Raw genomic sequence first — 9,326 nt, 5'->3', positions numbered from 1 at the left:
AGTGGATTTTTTATGTAATCTGTAGGAATACAGTTTATAACTATATACACATTTCACCAATTTATAAATTCCAATAAGTTAAATGAAACCTTGCAGGGAAGATGACAACCATAACATATCAGCAATGTAATATAATGAAAACGACCACAATTCAGTGTTCAATTGATTCTGTACTTCCGATAAAAACAAACCTTAAGGGTACCAGTGCATTGGCCGGGAATCGAACACGGGCCTCCGGCGTGGCAGGCGAGAATTCTGCCACTGAACCACCAATGCGATAATTCGCGCGTCATGTAGAGTGATGCTGAACATAACTGCAATGTAACTTCGCCGACACGAAAGACCCCGCATTCGATTACCTTACAATGCATTTTCATTTCATTGTGTCACAAGTCGCAAGCAAACGAAGTCTTTGTTTCATCACGTCAATTTACTTCCTGTAGATCTGTAATTAATATCGAGACAGCTCAAGTTATACGAGTACAAGTAATACAAGTAATACCCAATGATGGCGATTTGCAATTTAGTACGTATTGTAATCCAATGGATATTATTATTAGCACCAGTTTGGAAATCAGCGATTCCGTACCAACATGCAGAATGATATCTGTCACCCGTCAAAAACAATAGTCAGCTGTCGGGCACAACATATTCTACCAGTTACCACCAATTCTATAATCAATCCTGTACTGGATTGCTCTCAAACTATATATGAATACTATTCGTGTCAACGAATTATGCACTTTATAAAAAGACCGCGCACACTCAATATCGATTTGAAGTCGTTTATTTTCATGATATTGTTTGGTAGGGAATATTATGTAATTCACTGCGGGGATACTGTCCCTGTTCACTCTTTACTCTCTCACAATATGCAGAGAGATAGTTATCGATTTACCAACCGAAAATAAAATCACAATGGCGAATTGACATAATAACAAAATAGGGTTGAAATTGTAGAAAATAGTGTCATCGAGTACTTGTTGGACAGGAGAAACGCCGTCGCGTAAAGCATTCCCTCCGGGTTGCCATTTGTTCCATTTTAAGATTGATCTTTTGCTCATCATCGTGATCGTTCGGGAAACTCGAAACTGCTCCTGAAACAACCTAATCGGTATAATCCGGACATAGATAGAGAATGTGACATTTGTAATAGAATACTGAGTTGATTATTCAGGTAATGTATATGAATAGAGTTGATCAGTATCTGCATTGGCCTCAGCAACCATGAACCTCGCCGCACGTCCCTGGTGAAAGAAATCACTCGCAAGGAATTTAAAAAAACTGGAAATAGCCGCGGCTTCAAATAGATCAACATCGAAAAGGACTGAGATGGCTGGCACTCTGGGCCGAGGTGGATGTCAGTCTAAAAGACCGCAACTGCGCGTCGTTCGACATCCTCCTCTCTTTTCATTACATTGCATTGTGTCTTATCGCATTGTACATTGTGTGTGTCTTGTTCAGATGAAAATATATCTCAACGATGATTTGCTTTTATTATTATTATTGGTGTCGCAGTTCTGTAAAACGTCCACGCCTGAAATTATATTATCCTAATCATGCGATCTCACCTCGATGTACAGCAGGGCTGGGCAAATAGTTTCCTCCGCGGGCCAAATGAGAAGTCGAAAATACGTTGACGGACCGAGTGAAACATTTTAGCTATATTTTCTAGGGTATTTTAATTAATTCTAAAATTATATTGTTAATAAATGCTGCCCAGTGAATGTATTCATGTCAGGTAATGAGAAATTGACGGTTAATTGAAAAAATATCTATTTGCCGTCATGATTCGAAACAATGCTAAACATGATGCATTTTAACTCTCTTTAAACCCATATCCAACCACATTCTTCTATTAATACTCTAAATTTGTGGTTCTCAAACTTTTTAGACATGCCTTCCTCTATGATAGTTAATAATTTCGCGCCCCCTTTTCATGATATCACAAAATATTAAAAAGAGCAACCAGAATGCTAGCAATCCCAACCGACAACTTGGTGGCATGGAAGGTTATGGCTGTTGATGAGTGAATTCTGAAATATCGCAGTGGGACAATACACAGAGCAATAACTGTAAGTGACGGGTAATTCGCGCTAACCGCGAAAATCTTTTCATTAAACTTCAGCTCCGTGCCCCTCTTCTGTTGCTTTCACGCCTCCAAGTTCGAGAACCACTGCACTGGAATGTATATGCAATAGTGCAGAGCTTATTTTCTAGATCCCTGCCTTCCGAGCCGTATGCACTGTGCAGCTTTATTTGCCGTGATGTTGAGCGAAGCTTGAATTTTTCTGAACTTTGCCCTACCTTGACCGAGTATCTCGTATTTTTTGTCAATAAGACCGACATTAATTAAAATCCTTAATCTCGGAAACATGTTCGGTTGAAACTAAAAGGACGGGTTTACCCCTGAGTCCAATACAAATATTAAGGGCTCGAAAGTCTAAACCTTTGTATTTCAGATTTCGGCTTCTTTTTTTGGCATGCCCGGTAATTCTTTATGGGTGATAGATATGATGAGTCATATAGTAATCGCGAGCATTGATTGACTTGTGTTACGAATTAGGGATTTGGAAACGTATCAAGTAACAATTTCAAACACATACCGTATAATGCGAAATTGACAATGACAACACAGACGGTTTGAACTAAACTATACGAAAAGAGTGATTTCTTGTAACTTTAATTATTACTTTGCCACATTCCCTTTATTTTGAATCTGGATTGCGCATGCGAGGTATGTAGGCAGCGTAACCGCGGCATATTAATGAACAGGCTTCAAAGTAAACGAATTCCTTGTTGAGTTGATACGGCCTATTGTTTTAGTCACTCAAAAAGTAAGTTTTATGTTGTTAATTCCAAGCAACCTTTCGCGGGTCGCACAGAATAGCTTCGCGGGCCGCACTTTGCCAAGGTCTGATGTACAGCATAGATTATTCTAATAGTTCGTAATTGTCGTTGCATAGCAAAAATGAACCACGCATTCTGGGGATTCTCCCGTCTGCTGAATCTTTCTAACGATTGACAGAATCCACATTGGAAAGTAACAATTAACTTCTCCGGTATACAGCTGATTGAAACGCTTAGCTCGACTTCAAATTGCCTTGACTGATTCAATTCTGCACACATCACTGCTTAGGGTACTGTTTTAGTGCATAGCAGTTGCCTTCCAATCCTACATCGCTACCAGTTGTGCTCAACGCCCCGTACCGCCCAATATAGAGTCTGTACCCTCCAATCGCCCATTTCATGTCCAGCGCCCCCGTCTCTCTCACCAACGCCCACAGGGGGCACTGGTGCCCACTTTGGGAATCACTGGACTAGATTAAGTCTTGTCAATCGAATGATTCAAGCCCTATTCTGGTCAACATGCAGATATAACAGAGTACAAAGTGTTAAATGACTCGATCACAAAATGAAGCGTATATGTACGATACACCTAGTGAGAAACGAGATACACAAAACTATCGTGAGCCGGGTTGTAACTAGGGCGATTTCTATTACATTTCAAAATAAGTCAAAATCTGGCCAAAATTGCTTACAAAGTCAAGATTGTTTTGAAACCTGCATTTCGTTTGTATCGTAGATGTTTACTCTGTCGTTGAACTTATCCAGTGCCATTTTACAGCTTGCAGCCTACTTTATAGGGCTACCATTGTAGCCGGCTCATTGTCTGCTCATTGTGAATCATTAACGGTCAAATGAGACAAGTAGGTTGGCATGGTGTTACGCTGAACGCATGATTAAAAAGTGTGATTAGACAACATTGTCAAAATGAAGCACCACGCGGGGTGTCAGCCAGGGCTGTGGAGTCGGTAAATTTTACCACCGACTCCGACTCCGGCTCCGACTCCGACTCCACACATTTTCAATATACCGACTCCGACTCCTGAATCTTTAAACGTACCGACTCCGACTCCTGGGTCTTTAAACGTACCGACTCCGACTCCCGACTCCGACTGCAGCATTATTACCAATTTACTTCGAAATTATATGCCACATTGTCGGTTGAATGACTATCATACAACCATTAAACATATGCAAACATATGATTAATGGTGGCATGCTAAATTGTTTCATTGTGGCACAGCTCGAATTATCCACTATGCAATTACCACGAAAGAAAGATTTGCTAAATATCCTTCCTCTTTGAAGTTTTTATAACATGGACTCTCTAATATCCTGAAATGTATGAATCATTCAAATATGGCAGATATCCAATCCTGTATAATAAAAATGTAGATAAAAAATCCAAGTGTAGATCTTGTGTATGAATCAGCAACTAATAAAGAGATTGAACTTACTAATTTTGTCATTGGACACTATACTGATTACAAGCACGCACACTCTTACTACTAATATAGACATTGGTCATAAATGGAATTTAGTTAAGTAGTCAAAGACCATAGCCTATGTCTAGTCTACCTGTACTTAATCAAGTATTCAAGGATTGGGATTTGCAGTCTTTCTTAATCATTTGTTCGACCAAAACAGCTAAGCTACACTACAAATATTTTTAATTTTGTCAACTGGGAGGCATCGTTTGGTCATATTTACATAATTTTTACAATTTTACAAACCAGCAGATGCATTTGCTCTGTCACAGTATCATGGTATAATTCCAAAAATTGCATCAATTTTGATTGCATCGCGAAAACTCATATTGCGATTTTCTCCCCCTGTGCAACTGAGTTGTAATTTGCAAGTAATGTCTAATTTTATCTATATAAGGGTTGGGCAACTTTTTCGGCCAAAGGGACACATGAGATTTACGAACCATTGCGTGGGCAACTGGAATGTCGATAACCTTTTTTTTAGTCGTCCGATAGGAGCGAACCGAATTGGTAACATTGCAAACAAGACTTATATTAATACGCTCTAAAATTGATGACAATATGTCATACAACTGTGCAGTGCGCAATCAGGCGATGGTCGCGCCAAGCGCGATTTTTTTTTCAAGATAATGACTAAATTATATCAATAAATATGTTGCCAACATACATTGGGGGTCGCATCTGTATACCACTGGGCTCATTTGGCAAGGATAGGATTATTCGACGTTTAGGCATAGCAAAATCGACGGTATCAGTGAACATGCCTCTATCATTTTGTGCAAATGTTTTGTCGACGATCTCGCTGCGAGTACACAAGCGAAGCCGCGTGTTGGATGACACGTTATCTCCTAATTGCGAATATAGTTAGACTCAATTCTGTGAATAATATGTATTTATAATTTTCAGAAGGGGGCTCAAATACTGAATGCAAGAAATCTAGCGACAATGAATCATGCGAAGTACCGAGAAAAATTTCAAGTCAAATGAATCTGCTATGAAACATTCTACTTTATGGTCAGGTCATATACGAAGATCTGGGATAAATGTGGCTGACCCCTGGATACGTCAATGCGTCAGAACTGTTGTTTTAGTCATCATCAAATTTCGCGGTCATGCTAATCAAATTTTGGTTGGCCTTGCAATTGTACCTGATGTCATAAATAATTTCTAGAATTACCTCGCAGGCCACACCTAACCTTCTCGTGTGCCAAATTTGGCCTGCGCGCCTCGGGCTGGCCGCACCTGATCTGTATGGTTATTATTAACAGTGATTGGTGGTACATAAAACTTATATTGGACATTCTTTGAAAGCAACTGTTTTCATGATAGAAAAGTTGGAGTCGGAGTCGAACAGCACCGTAACTGCCGCACCCCAAATCCCCCAATTGGGGGGAGGGGGGGGGGCGAGCTCGAAGGGGGCCCAAAATTATTTCGTTAATTAGCATAAATCGTAGAGTATTTTTTGAAAATTCATGCATTTTTTCAAATTTTTTCATTCATGCATTTTTCAATTCAAGTAGGCATTTGTCTTTATTATTGGGTATTGGGCCATTACCGCGCCACGACCCACCAATACATACAATCAAGTTTTGGGCCATATAACATGCGACTCCAAGAAGTGTACCAGAACGATCGGCAGCGGCCGAAAAGGTCTATGCCCTTATGCTGACCGAAGACTTCGTTATATATACAAAATACATATAGGTTTAATTGTCCATAGGCGCCTAAATGACTGGCGCCGAATGTTGCTGTCTTTGAAATCTGAACCTCACAAGACAAATACCATCCTGCTGGGAAAAATTTTATGCCAGTGAAGAAATACCAATTTGAAATCGTGTGCGTCTCTTAGTTTAGAACAGAGGTCTCAAACTCAAATGTGCTCGCGGGCCAATTTCCTAGTTTTTGATGATACCGCGGGCTGCAGCATCAATAATAGGGATATTCAATATATAGTTTCCAAGTAGGCCTTATTTGACGGGACCTTGCAGGCAGGCATTCCACAAACAACGTGGAAATGTAATTTACTATTGTATTATTCACGCTTGACACGAAAAAAAATCACATTTTCAAAGATTTGAATAAAATTGTTTTTGTGCCGAGCATAATTTTTATAATTTATGAGTTATAGACATCATACGAGAGGATGCATCATGAGATCGTAAAACTGTCAGGTTATAATGTTGCAGCTAGTGAACCTTTGACGTGCCAGAATTTTAGGTGGAATATTTTAAAATATACTGAAGATTGATATTGATCTGATATCAGCAGAGCATTAGAGCGATGTAGCCTAATTCTGGTTTTGAAATAGTCGTGATAAGTATAGGCTATTATTACTGTCATTGCCAAAGTCAAACTGAATCAGCGTTAGATGTTGCATTCGAATATTATTGGAACATATCAATAACAGCTTGAATATAATCATTATTGAGCCATAGTAATAGCATTGCTTCTCAACCTTTTTAGCGATCGTGCCCATTATGCTTCCAATGAGATTTTTCATAGCCCCTGTCCATTTTCAACATAATTTATGATGGTAGGCCTACCTATGAGAACGCCCATTTACCTAAAATCGCGCGTAGCGCGAAGACTATATTTTCCAGTCGAATAAAGTGACCAAGAAAATATTCCATGGCATATAGGCCTAATTCTACGATGCATCTTGTACACCCTGGTGTGGTGTTTCGTACACCGATGGGATCTACTGACCCTGGTTAAGAAACCCGGAATTTAAATTTCCAATCAGCGAAGAACTCATTGGTGTTACAGCTGTAGAGCGTATTACTACCCTACTCGCCACCGATAATAACATGGTTAAAGAGAACAAACAACACCCAGCATGTAACCAACTATGCGTCACGGGGGTCACAGAATGCCAATGGTTGCCAAACTGACCAGATTAGATAGCTATATACCCTACGCAACGCAAGCTACGACCTTTTGAGATATTACTATTCCCCATGACAGTTTCATAGATTGTTGCGTCCGTAGGATTACCAAGTCACCGTTCTGAGTCGCAAGTCTTTCTCTGATTTTAACGTTTGACCCGACTCAACTCGAGTCATTTTTATTTAATCACCCAGTCAATCCGAAATCGAATAATTTTACGAGAAGGTCGCACCAAACCAAATCACAATTTTCAGTCACGAACCATCAACGGCTCATGTTTTATCATCATGAACTAGAAATGTGACGTAATAGCTGATCTTCTACGGCATGGCAGCTTTTAAAAGTGATGAGATAATGAAGTTTGTTGGGATTTCAGCGATTTTATAGGAGGCTAGTTTTAGGATGAACTTAAAGTTCTCATATCTAAACTTCAATATATTGTTGAATACTTTAAATTTCGAAATGCTGTTGCGGGCCGCACAAAATGCTCGCGAGGGCCGCATGCGGCCCGCCGGCCGCGTGTTTGAGACCTCTGGTTTAGAAGCTCACGTTTGGGCGATTCTATATTTTTGTTATAGCGGACTGGATGTCACGAAATAACATCATGTAACGAAGTCATATTAACGGGTCCGCCCGCCGAAGATGTTTAATTATTATTTACAGGCCCGCCCGTTTTCAAGACACTTCACTCGGCTCTACCGGTGAATCTAATTACGTGAGTAGAGAGGAGAATAAATTGATAGCATAATATATATGCAATCGCCGATCTGATTGACCGATTTTATCATAAATTATCGAAAATTTTCGAGCTTAGCGCTGCCTCACATTACAGTACAGATGATTTCGTGACAAACGCGAACAACGTGATGGGGGGGGGGTCGTTTTACAGCCTATGGGAGCCCAAGACCCACGTTTTGGGGGGCCTGACGAGGTACTGTTTCGTTCCTGCCAATGGGTATACACCCGAAGATGTTTAATTATTATTGAGTCGTCCTACCTTTTCAAACACACCTCACTCAGCTCTACCGGCAAATCTGATTACGTGAGCAGAGAGAAGATAAAAATTGATAACAATATATATGCAATTCCTGATCATACTGACCGATTGAAACATGAATTCTAGAAATTTTCCGCGCTTCGTGCGCTTAGGCGACAAAAGCTGATTCATTAAATAAACTCACAACAATATGATAAATAGCGGTAAACAGGGTATCGCCGGAGGGGTGTTCGGAAGTTCGGCCTATAACCCTATGGGGGGCCCAAGACCAAAGTTTTGGGGGGGGACTGACGAAGTGCTGTTACGGCCCTGAGTCGAAGTCAGGGTCATTCTCACAAACTCCGACTCCGACTCCAGTAAGTATTTTCCCCACGACTCCGACTCCGACTCCAGCTATTATAGTTTTCACGACTCCGACTCCGACTCCATCAAGCGAAAATTACCAAGACTCCGACTCCGACTCCACCGACTCCGACTCCGACTCCACAGCCCTGGTGTCAGCAGCAGTGCACGCACAACTTCAGTGTTGCCTGCCAACAACAAAGTATCCTTCGTTGTACTACAACAAATTTCAATTATTTCTACCTTAATGCGTGATGTAAGTACTGGAATTCTTCCAGAATCCGTCCACATTTCCTGAAAATAAAATTTTTTCTTGTAAAGATCTGTCAGTTCCAAAGTCAAAAAAGTTATTTAAGACCACACTACTTCGTAAGGACAGATAGTTCCAACCAGAAATCAAGATAAGTAGAACAATTCTAACATTAACCTATGTGCGAATAAAACACCTAATCTACATACAAGAGGGCAATATGCTCATTTTTTAGGTCGAAATCTTCTCTTTGTTAGGTCAAAAAGATCGCCCCAGTTAAAACCAGCAAAATGAAGATAGAGGCATCGTTAGTAGGTACTGAATGTCGAAAAAATCTGACATGGTAATCTGAAACCGCGGCTGGTGTTTCCTCCGTCGAATACACTCGCCACTCTTAACTACAGCACAAGCATGCTTCATCGCCGAAGTGCTCAAGTGCTGTGGCATTTTGCGTGAGCATTCATATTACTGCTATGAGGTATGTCTCGATGATCCGAAGCACCATTTGTTTCACGGC

The 9,326-nt window shown here is 40.4% G+C and overlaps 1 non-coding gene across 1 annotated transcript; it reads right to left on the bottom strand.

Annotated features, from left to right (window-relative positions):
* Window positions 1–205: 205 nt before the first annotated feature.
* On the bottom strand, window positions 206–276 carry Trnag-gcc (transfer RNA glycine (anticodon GCC)). The gene has a single exon. It is a non-coding gene; the product is annotated as a tRNA-Gly (tRNA).
* Between the last annotated feature and the right edge of the window lie 9,050 nt (window positions 277–9,326).

This window comes from Botryllus schlosseri, chromosome 8 (assembly GCF_051294905.1).
Source record: "Botryllus schlosseri isolate E-star chromosome 8, Bs_hap1, whole genome shotgun sequence".
In the NCBI taxonomy this organism is placed as follows: Eukaryota; Metazoa; Chordata; class Ascidiacea; order Stolidobranchia; family Styelidae; genus Botryllus; species Botryllus schlosseri.
This window is presented reverse-complemented; position numbering and strand designations above follow the sequence as displayed.